We start from the raw sequence: 15,425 nt of genomic DNA, 5'->3' as shown, positions 1-15,425 counted from the left end.
CAACGCAGCTCCTTGAAACTTTCTGTATATATCAGACTAGTGCCCTAGTTGTGGCTTTTGCTATTGCGGACCTTCCATTTTCGATATTTTTTCTGTCACCATGGAAACTTAGTCAAAAATGCAAAATTACTGTTTTCAGGCTATAACTCCATAACAGTTCAACGCAGCTGCTTGAAACTTTCTGTATATAGTCAAAAATACCAAATTTCTGTTTCCTTTTGTTTCTGGACTATTACTGCAAAACTGTTCAATGCAGCTCCATGAAAATTTCTGTATATATCAGACTAGTGCCTTAGTTGTGTCTTTTGCTATTGCGGACCTTCCATTTTCGGTATTTTTTCTGTCACCATGGAAACTTAGTCAAAAATACCAAATTTCTGTTTCCGGGCTATAACTCAAAAACCGTTCGACGCAGCTCCTTAAAAGTTTCTGTATAAAATGTATATCAGACTAGTGCCTTTAGTTGTGTCTTTTGCTATTGCAGACCTTCCATTTTCGGTATTTTTTCTGTCACCATGGAAACTTAATAAAATATACCAAATTTCTGTTTCCTTTTGTTTCTGGGCTATAACTACAAAACTGTTCAACGCAGCTGCTTGAAACTTTCTGAATATATCAGACTAGTTGTGCCTTTTGCTATTGCGGACCTTCCATTTTCGGTATTTTTTCTGTCACCATGGAGACTTAATCAAAAATACCAAATTACTGTTTCCTTAATAACTGTTACTTTGAGCTTGATATATACATGTATTTGGGTTTTCATACCAACTGCGGGGCGCAGGGGATAATGCCAAGCTTTGCGGATCCTTGTTTAATTCTAATTTTACTAAAACCCCCATGAATGTCTAGAATATGTTCCGACGACAAAATGACAAATCGGGTTACTGGGTATCTTGAATAGTCACCGAGTATTGCTGATTTTCCTGAGGTGTATTTTGACAACTTTTTCTCCCAATCCAGTAATAAGGGGAGGTAATTTTGAAAATGAAAACTCCCATAATTCTGTTTATCTCTTGTAAAAAGTTGTGTTTTGAGTTGAATGTGGTAATTTGAGTCTCTGTGCATGTAATCAAGTAAAAAATACTATACAAATATCAAATTTAGCCTTGTTATATGACGTCATAGCTACTATGACGTCATCAGTAAGTATGACATCATCGGATGTTATCTATGACGTCATAAATACTCAATGGTGTCATAATAAATAACCGAAATCATATCCAAACCTCAGCTTAGCAACACATCACTATTTTAGCTGATAGATAATGACATGACATCCTTGATTTCAAAATGTCATGCCTATGACATCAGTCACCTGTTTCCGCCCTTGTAATTCTGATATGTACCAATGATCATATGAAACTGTCCGCTGATCTCATTTTATGCGGAAAATGCTGTTTTTGCTTTACCTAAAGAAACGACAATAATTGACAATATTGTATCAACCTTACACTTAGTCCATTGAAATTACATGCTTATCATTGCATAAGTAAACTGAAAATAATGGTTTTACCAAAAATTTCAAAAAATAACACTTACTGTAATAGGTTCCATGGATACGGGGTAATAAATCAGGTAAAATAAACCAGAATTCAGTCTATATGGTTTGTGAGATATCCAATAAGTTATTTTGGGTTTCTTATAAAACATAGAAATTCATTAACTTTATGCTTAGTCAACCCACCCTTGAAATGGGTAGATTTGCGAGTTACCTCCCTTGATTCCAATAATATGACAACCCAGATAATTAACTTAAGTTTTAAATTGTTTTTATGTATTTTTGAGTAATAATGAATTAAAATAAAGCTTAATCAAGCATAATTAAGCACATTTTCCAAAAAATAACATTTTTCAACCCTTATAAGGTAGCAGTGTACAGTAAAAATGCCCAATTCTGAAAAATATGGCACATGTTTTAGATATGTGAACATTGCCAGTTAACCCTACATATTACCTCTAATAAAGTATATATATTTGTAATCTTTACAATATTTTCAATTTTAATACAGCTCTGAAGGATAAGAAAACTTAATTTTTCTATGATTTTTAGAGCTGTGAATACCACGGTAACAGCTTAAAAAGTGCCAAAAAATTGCAAAATATTATGATATTTGACCCAAAATGACACAATTCTCTACACATTTTTTTTTTCTGAAACCTATTTGAAATTAAATATCTATCTTAAAGACAGAATCAATTTAGTTCAGACATATGTTGTAAGTTTTCCTGCTATCTTACCTTTTCTGTGGGCTTCCATTTTTCGCCGTAGGCAAAACTAAATCAAATACTGTTCATAGATGGAAGCGTCTTAAGGTGCTTTACCAAAATTGTGAATTTCATGACCCTGGGGTCTCACGTTTGCCCCTGGGGAGGGGGTAAACTTTACTATAGTTTATATAGGGAAATCACATTTTTGACTATTATTTGTTGGATTTGTATTGGAATTCATTCTAACTTGGTTCAAATTATCAGCATTGGATGACAGTGTGATGTTATGTACATGTTGGCCCTGGTTGACCCCCAGGGGCTGGTGGGCGGGGCCAAAAAGAGTCAAATTGCTTAACAAAAAAAATGCCCATGGCCAGGCTGTCCTACTGTAGTGTGCTACCTTAGTTATATCTATTCCTTTCCTATTTTATGGTTTTAGTCAGCTAACATGCGTCTCCAAATCATGATATTGAAGCTGATTTTATCAATGTATGGCATTGGTATTTCAGTGATAACATTCCTAGGTGGCTTGAATTCAGATTTAATACAAAAGCGGGGGTTGACCTCCCATGGGCCAAAAGGGTCAATTTCGCAATGTATTTTATTAACTACTTCTTCTCTGATACTAAACAAGATAATACATTGATATTTCAGTGGTAATATCCTTAGAAGGCTGGAATTCAAAATAATAATCATTCATGTACCGGTGACAAGTATTTCTTATTGCGTAAAATAGCAAATATACACTTATTGAGAATAATAACAGCATACATGTATTCTGTTACTATGATCATATATATATAATACCAACAAAGTGCCAGGTAACTTATGTATATACACATGGTTTTTTAGTGACAGAATGAATGGAAATTAAATATGATGTCCATGCATATCTGATTCAAACAGTACACCCCACAAGCTCACAGATAAAAGACTACACCCCATAACTCAATCTAGTCTGTACGATCCACCCATATACTTACACATGGATTTTCTTTAGTTTCAGGCAGCACCAGCAGAAGAAACAAAGTAAGTAACCAGTACAATAAAATCAAGACTTTCACATTTCTGTCTTAAGGACTTGATAATTGCCAAAAAAAAAAAACCAGTATAATTTTTTATATAGCATGGAAATCTATACATTCATACGGTGACAAAATGCCTGTTGAATAATTAACTTTGTGGCTTTATACTATCAAGAATTAAATATAATTTTATACTTCTGCTGTACAGTGACGAGGAGAGTGACGAGGAGAGTGACAAGGAGAGTGACAGGGGTGATGAAGAGGAGGCATCGGTAAGGAAGAATTCCTTTAAATCGCTACTTGTCATAAAGTTACGATGGATTTTAATCCAATTTAGTCAGGAACATCCTTAGGGAAAGGGGAACAGATTTTGTTTAAATGGTGACTCTGATCCCCAAGGGGCCAGAGGGGTAGAGCCCAATAGAGGAAATAGAGGTAATTCCTTTATATCGCCTCTTTTCATGAAGTTATTGATGGATTTGAACCCAATTTGGTCAGAAACATCTGTGAGAAAAGGGGAACAGATTTTGCATAAATGGTATCTCTGACCCCTTAGGGGCCAAAGGGGCGGGGCCCAATAAGGCAAAAGAGACCAATCCTTTAAATCTCTACTAGTCATAAAGATAAGAATTGATTTGAACCCAATTTAGTCAGAAACATCCCTGGTGGAAGGGGAACAGATTTTGTTTAAATGGTGACTCTGACCCCCAAGGGGCCAGAGGGGTAGGGCCCAATAGGGGAAATAGAGGTAATTTAATTCCTCTAATTTGCTTCTTGTAAAAGTTCTGAATAGATTTTCACCTAATTTGGTCAGAAACATCTTTGGAAAAAGGGAAACAGATTTTGAATGGTGACTGTCCCCACTTGTCCAAGGGGGGATTGGGCCCTATAGGAGGAAAGCCCTTTTAATCGCTACTTAGTCATAAAGTACTAATTAGATTTTAACCATATTTTGTCAGAAACATCCTTGGGGAAGGGAAACATATTTTCATACAAAGTAACTCAGACCAACCAAAAAATATGCCCTGGGGTCTTTTCCCACCCCTGCACAATTTAGATTCCCACCCTTTAACCATGACTCCATATTTGCTATACAGGATTTTTAATGGACATCCAGGCCAGAAATTTTTCCTGTCTTTTTCAGCATTTTCCTTATCTGCTTTGGCAGTTAACAGCATTATATTGTAGCGAGATTTTCGTGCACGCTTCTTTGATGCATTTCTTACTTTTTTGTGTTTTCAACATGATTCTTTATTGTTTTGGATTTTCTGTCTGCTTCTGCTTTAAGCATGATATTATATCGTGAACACCTTTTATTTTTACTTTTTCCTTAGGTTTAAGTTAAATGTTGGAAATATTTGCTGCAGTTTTAGATATATCAACATTTATCTTTGAGGTGATTGTCACATCTTTACCAGGTATCCGATTTTGATGTAGCACATTTCGATGTAGCAGATTCGTTGCAAAGTAAATTGCCAGATTCTTTGCCATGTAAATTGGCAGATTGAATTGTTTTTCCTGTTTTTAGCTCACCTGGACCGAAGATCCGGTGAGCTTATGTCATGGTGCGGCGTCCGTCGTCCGTCAACATTTGCTTCAAATCGCTATTAGTCAAAAAAAATTATTGGATTTTGACCAAATTTGGTCAGAAACATCATTGGCGGAAAGGGATCAGATTTTGCATAAATGGTGATTCTGACCCCCAAGGGGTCGGAGAGGCGGGGCCCAATAGGGGAAATTGAGGCAACTCCTTAAAATCGCTACTAGTCATAAAGTTATGAATGGCTTTAAACCCAATTTGGTCAGGAACATCCTTGATTGAAGGGGAACAGATTTTGCATAAGTGATGACTCTGACCCCTAAGGGGCCAAAGAGGCGGGGCCAAATAGCGGAAATAGAGGTAATGCATTTAAATCGCTACTTGTCATAAAGTTATGAATGGATTTGATCCCGATTTAGTCAGAAACATCCTTCGGGGAAGGGAAATAGATTTTGCATAAATGGTGACTCTGACCCCAAAGGGGTCGGAGGGGCGGGGCCCAATAGGGGAAATTGAGGCAATTCCTTCAAATCGCTACTAGTCAACAAGTTTTTATTGGATTTTGACCAAATTTGATCAGAAATATCCTTGGCGGAAAGGGATCAAAATTAGCATAAATGGTGACTCTGACCCCAAAGGGGCCGGAGAGGCGGGGCCGAATAGGGGAAATCGAGGCAATTCCTTCAAATCGCTACTAGTCAAGTTTTTATTGGATTTTGACCAAATTTAGCATAAATGGTGACTCTGACCCCAAAGATGCTGGAGAAGCGGGTCCCAGTAGGGGAAATCGAGGTAATTCCTTTAAATCGCTACTAGTCAAAAAGTTATGAATGGATTTAAACCCAATTTGATCAGGAACATCCTTGAGGGAACAGGAACAGTTTTTGCATAAATGGTGCCTCTGACCCCCAAGTCGTATGTTCACTTTTTGTCAGCGCTCTTGCAACTTCATTCTTGAACGGATTTCTGACCAAACTTCATATATGGGTCCAGCATGGGAATACCTCGAACGAGTTCGTGTTTCAGGGTGCCAAGGTCAAGGTCACCGTTACTATTTATAGAAAATATTTGTCAGCACTCTTGCAACTTCATTTCTGAACGGATCCTGACCAAACTTCATATATGGGTCCAGCATGGAAATACCTCGAACGAGTTCGTGTTTCAGGGTGCCAAGGTCAAGGTCAAGGTCAGCGTTACTATTTATAGAAAATCTTTGTCAGCGCTCTTGCGACTTCATTTTTGAACGGATCCTGACTAAACTTCATATATGGGTCCAGCATGGGAATACCTCGAACGAGTTCGTGTTTCAGGGTGCCAAGGTCAAGGTTAAGGTCACCGTTACTATTTATAGAAAATCTTTGTCAGCACTCTTGCGACTTCATTTCTGAACGGATCCTGACCAAACTTCATATATGGGTCCAGCATGGGAATACTTCGAATGAGTTCGTGTTTTAGGGTGCCAAGGTCAAGGCCAATGTCACCGTTACTATTTATAGAAAATCTTTATCTGGCAATGAGCCCATGCCTGATAAAAAGTCCATCCATGTCTATTGCAGTTCAGTGCAAATGACAACTGATGTTATTTCAATGTCCTGCAATAACCCCACCCCCCATTTTGCATCTGCAGAGTTCATGTGTTAGCACGCGAGGGGATTTGTATCGTTTGCGATGCCTTGTTAATGCATGTTGTAAACTTAGAGAGTCTGGACTTCATTATTTCTTTAAAGCAGTTGGGTTCCCCACACTATAACCATATATAGCATTGTTTGAGGTTGACAAACAAACATGAACATTATTTTGACACTTGGTCAAATCCAACCAGGTGAGCAATACAGGCCCCATGGGCCTCTTGTTTAGGAAGGCAGGCTCATCACAGTCCATTGTAATGTTTTTATCGAGGCCAATCTCCTTAGTCATGTAACTTGTCATGTCCATTGTGATGTTTTTACCGTGGCCAATCTCCTCAGTCAAGTCATCTGCATCGTCAGTCACGTCCGTTTATTTCCTTTTGTAGGCCTCCTCCCGCTACAGTCTACGCTCGAAGAACACCTGCTGATTCTTCCATCAATATCACTAAAATTCTAAATTTGAAGAATTCTGTCTTGCCTTTTGTTGTTATTAATTCGTTTCAAATATATTATACTCGTATTATGCAAGTCTACTGAAAGACTGATCTTTTTTTCGCTCTTCTCTCTCTCTCCCTTTGAAACATTGGGAATATTGTAAAACAAAAGAAATGCATAGCATCCCAACGCAAATCACCACAATGTACCTTTGACCTTAAAACTCAATAGTAATGTGTAGAAAGTTTGATGATGATTTCACTTAAGCAAAAATCAACAATGTTCCCATGGACTTTAACCTTAAAAATAAATAGCACCCATCCTCTGAGAAGAAACAGTTTACATTAATATAGCCAAATTAACACCTTTTGGCCTGCCCCCAGGTGGTCAGCCCCACAAGTTGTTTAATTTTGAATCCGCATCCCATGGTCATGCTACCAAATACGAGTAATACCATAGCTTTGTTTGGTTTATATCAGTATAGCTAAATTGATCCACCATTGTACAGTTTTGAATGTAGATGACTTTCTAAAACAAGAGATCCCAGAGGGATCTTGGCGCCCACCATTGAATGATCTTGATAGGTTTCTGTATAAAATGTATATCGGACTAGTGCCTTTAGTTGTGTCTTTTGCTATTGCAGACCTTCCATTTTCGGTATTTTTTCTGTCACCATGGAAACTTAATAAAATATACCAAATTTCTGTTTCCTTTTGTTTCTGGGCTATAACTACAAAACTGTTCAACGCAGCTGCTTGAAACTTTCTGAATATATCAGACTAGTTGTGCCTTTTGCTATTGCGGACCTTCCATTTTCGGTATTTTTTCTGTCACCATGGAGACTTAATCAAAAATACCAAATTACTGTTTCCTTAATAACTGTTACTTTGAGCTTGATATATACATGTATTTGGGTTTTCATACCAACTGCGGGGCGCAGGGGATAATGCCAAGCTTTGCGGATCCTTGTTTAATTCTAATTTTACTAAAACCACCATGAATGTCTAGAATATGTTCCGACGACAAAATGACAAATCGGGTTACTGGGTATCTTGAATAGTCACCGAGTATTGCTGATTTTCCTGAGGTGTATTTTGACAACTTTTTCTCCCAATCCAGTAATAAGGGGAGGTAATTTTGAAAATGAAAACTCCCATAATTCTGTTTATCTCTTGTAAAAAGTTGTGTTTTGAGTTGAATGTGGTAATTTGAGTCTCTGTGCATGTAATCAAGTAAAAAATACTATACAAATATCAAATTTAGCCTTGTTATATGACGTCATAGCTACTATGACGTCATCAGTAAGTATGACATCATCGGATGTTATCTATGACGTCATAAATACTCAATGGTGTCATAATAAATAACCGAAATCATATCCAAACCTCAGCTTAGCAACACATCACTATTTTAGCTGATAGATAATGACATGACATCCTTGATTTCAAAATGTCATGCCTATGACATCAGTCACCTGTTTCCGCCCTTGTAATTCTGATATGTACCAATGATCATATGAAACTGTCCGCTGATCTCATTTTATGCGGAAAATGCTGTTTTTGCTTTACCTAAAGAAACGACAATAATTGACAATATTGTATCAACCTTACACTTAGTCCATTGAAATTACATGCTTATCATTGCATAAGTAAACTGAAAATAATGGTTTTACCAAAAATTTCAAAAAATAACACTTACTGTAATAGGTTCCATGGATACGGGGTAATAAATCAGGTAAAATAAACCAGAATTCAGTCTATATGGTTTGTGAGATATCCAATAAGTTATTTTGGGTTTCTTATAAAACATAGAAATTCATTAACTTTATGCTTAGTCAACCCACCCTTGAAATGGGTAGATTTGCGAGTTACCTCCCTTGATTCCAATAATATGACAACCCAGATAATTAACTTAAGTTTTAAATTGTTTTTATGTATTTTTGAGTAATAATGAATTAAAATAAAGCTTAATCAAGCATAATTAAGCACATTTTCCAAAAAATAACATTTTTCAACCCTTATAAGGTAGCAGTGTACAGTAAAAATGCCCAATTCTGAAAAATATGGCACATGTTTTAGATATGTGAACATTGCCAGTTAACCCTACATATTACCTCTAATAAAGTATATATATTTGTAATCTTTACAATATTTTCAATTTTAATACAGCTCTGAAGGATAAGAAAACTTAATTTTTCTATGATTTTTAGAGCTGTGAATACCACGGTAACAGCTTAAAAAGTGCCAAAAAATTGCAAAATATTATGATATTTGACCCAAAATGACACAATTCTCTACACATTTTTTTTTCTGAAACCTATTTGAAATTAAATATCTATCTTAAAGACAGAATCAATTTAGTTCAGACAATGTGGGAAATTTTCCTGCTATTTTTTTTTTGTGGGCTTTTTATTTTTGCCCGGGAGGAAAAAATCAAATACTGTTTAAGATGGAAACGTTTAAGGTGCTTTTAAAAAAAATTGTGATTTTCCCGCCCCGGGGGGGGGGTAAAGGGGGAAAATTAAATAAGTTTTTTAAAAAGGGAAACCCTTTTTGGGGTATTATTTGGTTTTATTTGTATTTGGGTTTTATTTTAACTTGGTTCAAAAAATCAGCATTGGATGCAGTGTGAGTTATGACTTTTGGCCTGGTTTACCCCCAGGGGGTGGTTGGGGGGGGCCAAAAAGAGCCCAATTTTTTTTTTTTTACCCTGAAAAATTTCAAAACTTTTTTTTTATTTTTTAAAGTTAAATCAAAAAGTTCATTTAAAACCTGACCCATTTTTTAATTTTATTGGGGGGTAAAAATTTTTTAATTTTTGTTTGGCCGAAAATTTCAAATTCTGTACCGGTTAAAATTTGGGCCCCTTTTTTAAAAGGAATTCAAAACCCGGGGAACTTTAAAAAAAATTTAAAAAGGGCCATTTTTTTCCTACTTAGTTTTTCTAAACCCTTAAATTTTCTATTCCTTTTCCTATTTTAAAGGGTTTTTTTATAAAAAAGCTTCCCCAAAATTTAATTGAACTAAAATTTTTAAACCCCCGGGGATTCCTTGGTTTTTAAAAAACCAAAAGGGGGTTTTCCCCCGGTTTCAAAACGGGGGACCTTTTCCCTTGGGCCCCGGCTTTCGTTTTTATTTTTTAATTTTTTGTACTTTTAAAAAGTTTTGTTTCAGGGAAATTCTCCTTTAACTTGGGGTCAAAATTTAATTAAATTTTGTAGGTGGTATTTTTTTGGTTTTGCAATTTAACTTTATTGGGGTTAAAAAGCTTGGGTTTTTTCCGCCCCCGGGGAAACCAAATAATTTAATTCCCAAAAAGATAAAAAAGAAAACAAAGGTTTTTAGGTACCCTTTGGATTTCCTGGTTTTTAAGGCCGGGAAAGAATGGAAAAAATTAATTCTTTTTGTCCTTGGCATTATTGGTTCCGTACCAACACCCCCACCCCCAACAGATAAAAGGCAAAACCCTTTTAACATTAAACCCAAATTTTGCGGAATACCCTCCAACCCTTACCTTCCATTTTTCCTTTTTTTTTAGGCGAACCGAAAATAAAAAAAGGAAAACCGTACAAACCAAAAAGATTTTTCCTTTCGCTTAAAGGAATTGGCCCCTAAATGGTAGTATCATGTGCGAGTCGTCCGTGCAATTCATGTTGTTTCCTGTTTTTAGCTCACCTGGACCGAAGATCCGGTGAGCTTATGTCATGGTGCGGCGTCCGTCGTCCGTCAACATTTGCTTCAAATCGCTATTAGTCAAAAAAAATTATTGGATTTTGACCAAATTTGGTCAGAAACATCATTGGCGGAAAGGGATCAGATTTTGCATAAATGGTGATTCTGACCCCCAAGGGGTCGGAGAGGCGGGGCCCAATAGGGGAAATTGAGGCAACTCCTTAAAATCGCTACTAGTCATAAAGTTATGAATGGCTTTAAACCCAATTTGGTCAGGAACATCCTTGATTGAAGGGGAACAGATTTTGCATAAGTGATAACTCTGACCCCTAAGGGGCCAAAGAGGCGGGGCCAAATAGCGGAAATAGAGGTAATGCATTTAAATCGCTACTTGTCATAAAGTTATGAATGGATTTGATCCCGATTTAGTCAGAAACATCCTTCGGGGAAGGGAAATAGATTTTGCATAAATGGTGACTCTGACCCCAAAGGGGTCGGAGGGGCGGGGCCCAATAGGGGAAATTGAGGCAATTCCTTCAAATCGCTACTAGTCAACAAGTTTTTATTGGATTTTGACCAAATTTGATCAGAAATATCCTTGGCGGAAAGGGATCAAAATTAGCATAAATGGTGACTCTGACCCCAAAGGGGCCGGAGAGGCGGGGCCGAATAGGGGAAATCGAGGCAATTCCTTCAAATCGCTACTAGTCAAGTTTTTATTGGATTTTGACCAAATTTAGCATAAATGGTGACTCTGACCCCAAAGATGCTGGAGAAGCGGGTCCCAGTAGGGGAAATCGAGGTAATTCCTTTAAATCGCTACTAGTCAAAAAGTTATGAATGGATTTAAACCCAATTTGATCAGGAACATCCTTGAGGGAACAGGAACAGTTTTTGCATAAATGGTGCCTCTGACCCCCAAGTCGTATGTTCACTTTTTGTCAGCGCTCTTGCAACTTCATTCTTGAACGGATTTCTGACCAAACTTCATATATGGGTCCAGCATGGGAATACCTCGAACGAGTTCGTGTTTCAGGGTGCCAAGGTCAAGGTCACCGTTACTATTTATAGAAAATATTTGTCAGCACTCTTGCAACTTCATTTCTGAACGGATCCTGACCAAACTTCATATATGGGTCCAGCATGGAAATACCTCGAACGAGTTCGTGTTTCAGGGTGCCAAGGTCAAGGTCAAGGTCAGCGTTACTATTTATAGAAAATCTTTGTCAGCGCTCTTGCGACTTCATTTTTGAACGGATCCTGACTAAACTTCATATATGGGTCCAGCATGGGAATACCTCGAACGAGTTCGTGTTTCAGGGTGCCAAGGTCAAGGTTAAGGTCACCGTTACTATTTATAGAAAATCTTTGTCAGCACTCTTGCGACTTCATTTCTGAACGGATCCTGACCAAACTTCATATATGGGTCCAGCATGGGAATACTTCGAATGAGTTCGTGTTTTAGGGTGCCAAGGTCAAGGCCAATGTCACCGTTATTATTTATAGAAAATCTTTATCTGGCAATGAGCCCATGCCTGATAAAAAGTCCATCCATGTCTATTGCAGTTCAGTGCAAATGACAACTGATGTTATTTCAATGTCCTGCAATAACCCCACCCCCCATTTTGCATCTGCAGAGTTCATGTGTTAGCACGCGAGGGGATTTGTATCGTTTGCGATGCCTTGTTAATGCATGTTGTAAACTTAGAGAGTCTGGACTTCATTATTTCTTTAAAGCAGTTGGGTTCCCCACACTATAACCATATATAGCATTGTTTGAGGTTGACAAACAAACATGAACATTATTTTGACACTTGGTCAAATCCAACCAGGTGAGCAATACAGGCCCCATGGGCCTCTTGTTTAGGAAGGCAGGCTCATCACAGTCCATTGTAATGTTTTTATCGAGGCCAATCTCCTTAGTCATGTAACTTGTCATGTCCATTGTGATGTTTTTACCGTGGCCAATCTCCTCAGTCAAGTCATCTGCATCGTCAGTCACGTCCGTTTATTTCCTTTTGTAGGCCTCCTCCCGCTACAGTCTACGCTCGAAGAACACCTGCTGATTCTTCCATCAATATCACTAAAATTCTAAATTTGAAGAATTCTGTCTTGCCTTTTGTTGTTATTAATTCGTTTCAAATATATTATACTCGTATTATGCAAGTCTACTGAAAGACTGATCTTTTTTTCGCTCTTCTCTCTCTCTCCCTTTGAAACATTGGGAATATTGTAAAACAAAAGAAATGCATAGCATCCCAACGCAAATCACCACAATGTACCTTTGACCTTAAAACTCAATAGTAATGTGTAGAAAGTTTGATGATGATTTCACTTAAGCAAAAATCAACAATGTTCCCATGGACTTTAACCTTAAAAATAAATAGCACCCATCCTCTGAGAAGAAACAGTTTACATTAATATAGCCAAATTAACACCTTTTGGCCTGCCCCCAGGTGGTCAGCCCCACAAGTTGTTTAATTTTGAATCCGCATCCCATGGTCATGCTACCAAATACGAGTAATACCTAACTTTGTTTGGTTTATATCAGTATAGCTAAATTGATCCACCATTGTACAGTTTTGAATGTAGATGACTTTCTAAAACAAAGAGATCCCAGAGGGATCTTGGCGCCCACCATTGAATGATCTTGATAGGTTTCTGTATAAAATGTATATCGGACTAGTGCCTTTAGTTGTGTCTTTTGCTATTGCAGACCTTCCATTTTCGGTATTTTTTCTGTCACCATGGAAACTTAATAAAATATACCAAATTTCTGTTTCCTTTTGTTTCTGGGCTATAACTACAAAACTGTTCAACGCAGCTGCTTGAAACTTTCTGAATATATCAGACTAGTTGTGCCTTTTGCTATTGCGGACCTTCCATTTTCGGTATTTTTTCTGTCACCATGGAGACTTAATCAAAAATACCAAATTACTGTTTCCTTAATAACTGTTACTTTGAGCTTGATATATACATGTATTTGGGTTTTCATACCAACTGCGGGGCGCAGGGGATAATGCCAAGCTTTGCGGATCCTTGTTTAATTCTAATTTTACTAAAACCCCCATGAATGTCTAGAATATGTTCCGACGACAAAATGACAAATCGGGTTACTGGGTATCTTGAATAGTCACCGAGTATTGCTGATTTTCCTGAGGTGTATTTTGACAACTTTTTCTCCCAATCCAGTAATAAGGGGAGGTAATTTTGAAAATGAAAACTCCCATAATTCTGTTTATCTCTTGTAAAAAGTTGTGTTTTGAGTTGAATGTGGTAATTTGAGTCTCTGTGCATGTAATCAAGTAAAAAATACTATACAAATATCAAATTTAGCCTTGTTATATGACGTCATAGCTACTATGACGCCATCAGTAAGTATGACATCATCGGATGTTATCTATGACGTCATAAATACTCAATGGTGTCATAATAAATAACCGAAATCATATCCAAACCTCAGCTTAGCAACACATCACTATTTTAGCTGATAGATAATGACATGACATCCTTGATTTCAAAATGTCATGCCTATGACATCAGTCACCTGTTTCCGCCCTTGTAATTCTGATATGTACCAATGATCATATGAAACTGTCCGCTGATCTCATTTTATGCGGAAAATGCTGTTTTTGCTTTACCTAAAGAAACGACAATAATTGACAATATTGTATCAACCTTACACTTAGTCCATTGAAATTACATGCTTATCATTGCATAAGTAAACTGAAAATAATGGTTTTACCAAAAATTTCAAAAAATAACACTTACTGTAATAGGTTCCATGGATACGGGGTAATAAATCAGGTAAAATAAACCAGAATTCAGTCTATATGGTTTGTGAGATATCCAATAAGTTATTTTGGGTTTCTTATAAAACATAGAAATTCATTAACTTTATGCTTAGTCAACCCACCCTTGAAATGGGTAGATTTGCGAGTTACCTCCCTTGATTCCAATAATATGACAACCCAGATAATTAACTTAAGTTTTAAATTGTTTTTATGTATTTTTGAGTAATAATGAATTAAAATAAAGCTTAATCAAGCATAATTAAGCACATTTTCCAAAAAATAACATTTTTCAACCCTTATAAGGTAGCAGTGTACAGTAAAAATGCCCAATTCTGAAAAATATGGCACATGTTTTAGATATGTGAACATTGCCAGTTAACCCTACATATTACCTCTAATAAAGTATATATATTTGTAATCTTTACAATATTTTCAATTTTAATACAGCTCTGAAGGATAAGAAAACTTAATTTTTCTATGATTTTTAGAGTTGTGAATACCACGGTAACAGCTTAAAAAGTGCCAAAAAATTGCAAAATATTATGATATTTGACCCAAAATGACACAATTCTCTACACATTTTTTTTTCTGAAACCTATTTGAAATTAAATATCTATCTTAAAGACAGAATCAATTTAGTTCAGACATATGTTGTAAGTTTTCCTGCTATCTTACCTTTTCTGTGGGCTTCCATTTTTCGCCGTAGGCAAAACTAAATCAAATACTGTTCATAGATGGAAGCGTCTTAAGGTGCTTTACCAAAATTGTGAATTTCATGACCCTGGGGTCTCACGTTTGCCCCTGGGGAGGGGGTAAACTTAACTATAGTTTATATAGGGAAATCACATTTTTGACTATTATTTGTTGGATTTGTATTGGAATTCATTCTAACTTGGTTCAAATTATCAGCATTGGATGACAGTGTGATGTTATGTACATGTTGGCCCTGGTTGACCCCCAGGGGCTGATGGGCGGGGCCAAAAAGAGTCAAATTGACTGAAATTTCAAAAATCTTCTTATCTACTATATGTTAGAATCAAATACTCTTCATAGACTGACCCCATTAGGACTGATGGGTGGGGCCAAAAAGGGTCAATTTAGTTGGCCGAAATATTTCAAATCTC

General features: G+C 36.7%; 1 long non-coding RNA gene across 1 annotated transcript; it reads left to right on the top strand.

Moving 5' to 3' along the window:
* The first annotated feature begins 3,446 nt into the window (after positions 1-3,446).
* LOC117328550 lies at positions 3,447-6,868 on the top strand. The gene is made up of 2 exons (XR_004532976.1): positions 3,447-3,505; positions 6,788-6,868. It is a non-coding gene; the product is annotated as an uncharacterized LOC117328550 (long non-coding RNA).
* The last annotated feature ends 8,557 nt before the right edge of the window (positions 6,869-15,425 follow it).

The sequence above is a fragment of the Pecten maximus genome, chromosome 5 (assembly GCF_902652985.1).
Source record: "Pecten maximus chromosome 5, xPecMax1.1, whole genome shotgun sequence".
Classification (NCBI taxonomy): Eukaryota; Metazoa; Mollusca; class Bivalvia; order Pectinida; family Pectinidae; genus Pecten; species Pecten maximus.
The sequence above is the reverse complement of the archived record's forward strand: the minus strand, read 5'-3'. Positions and strand labels throughout refer to the sequence as shown.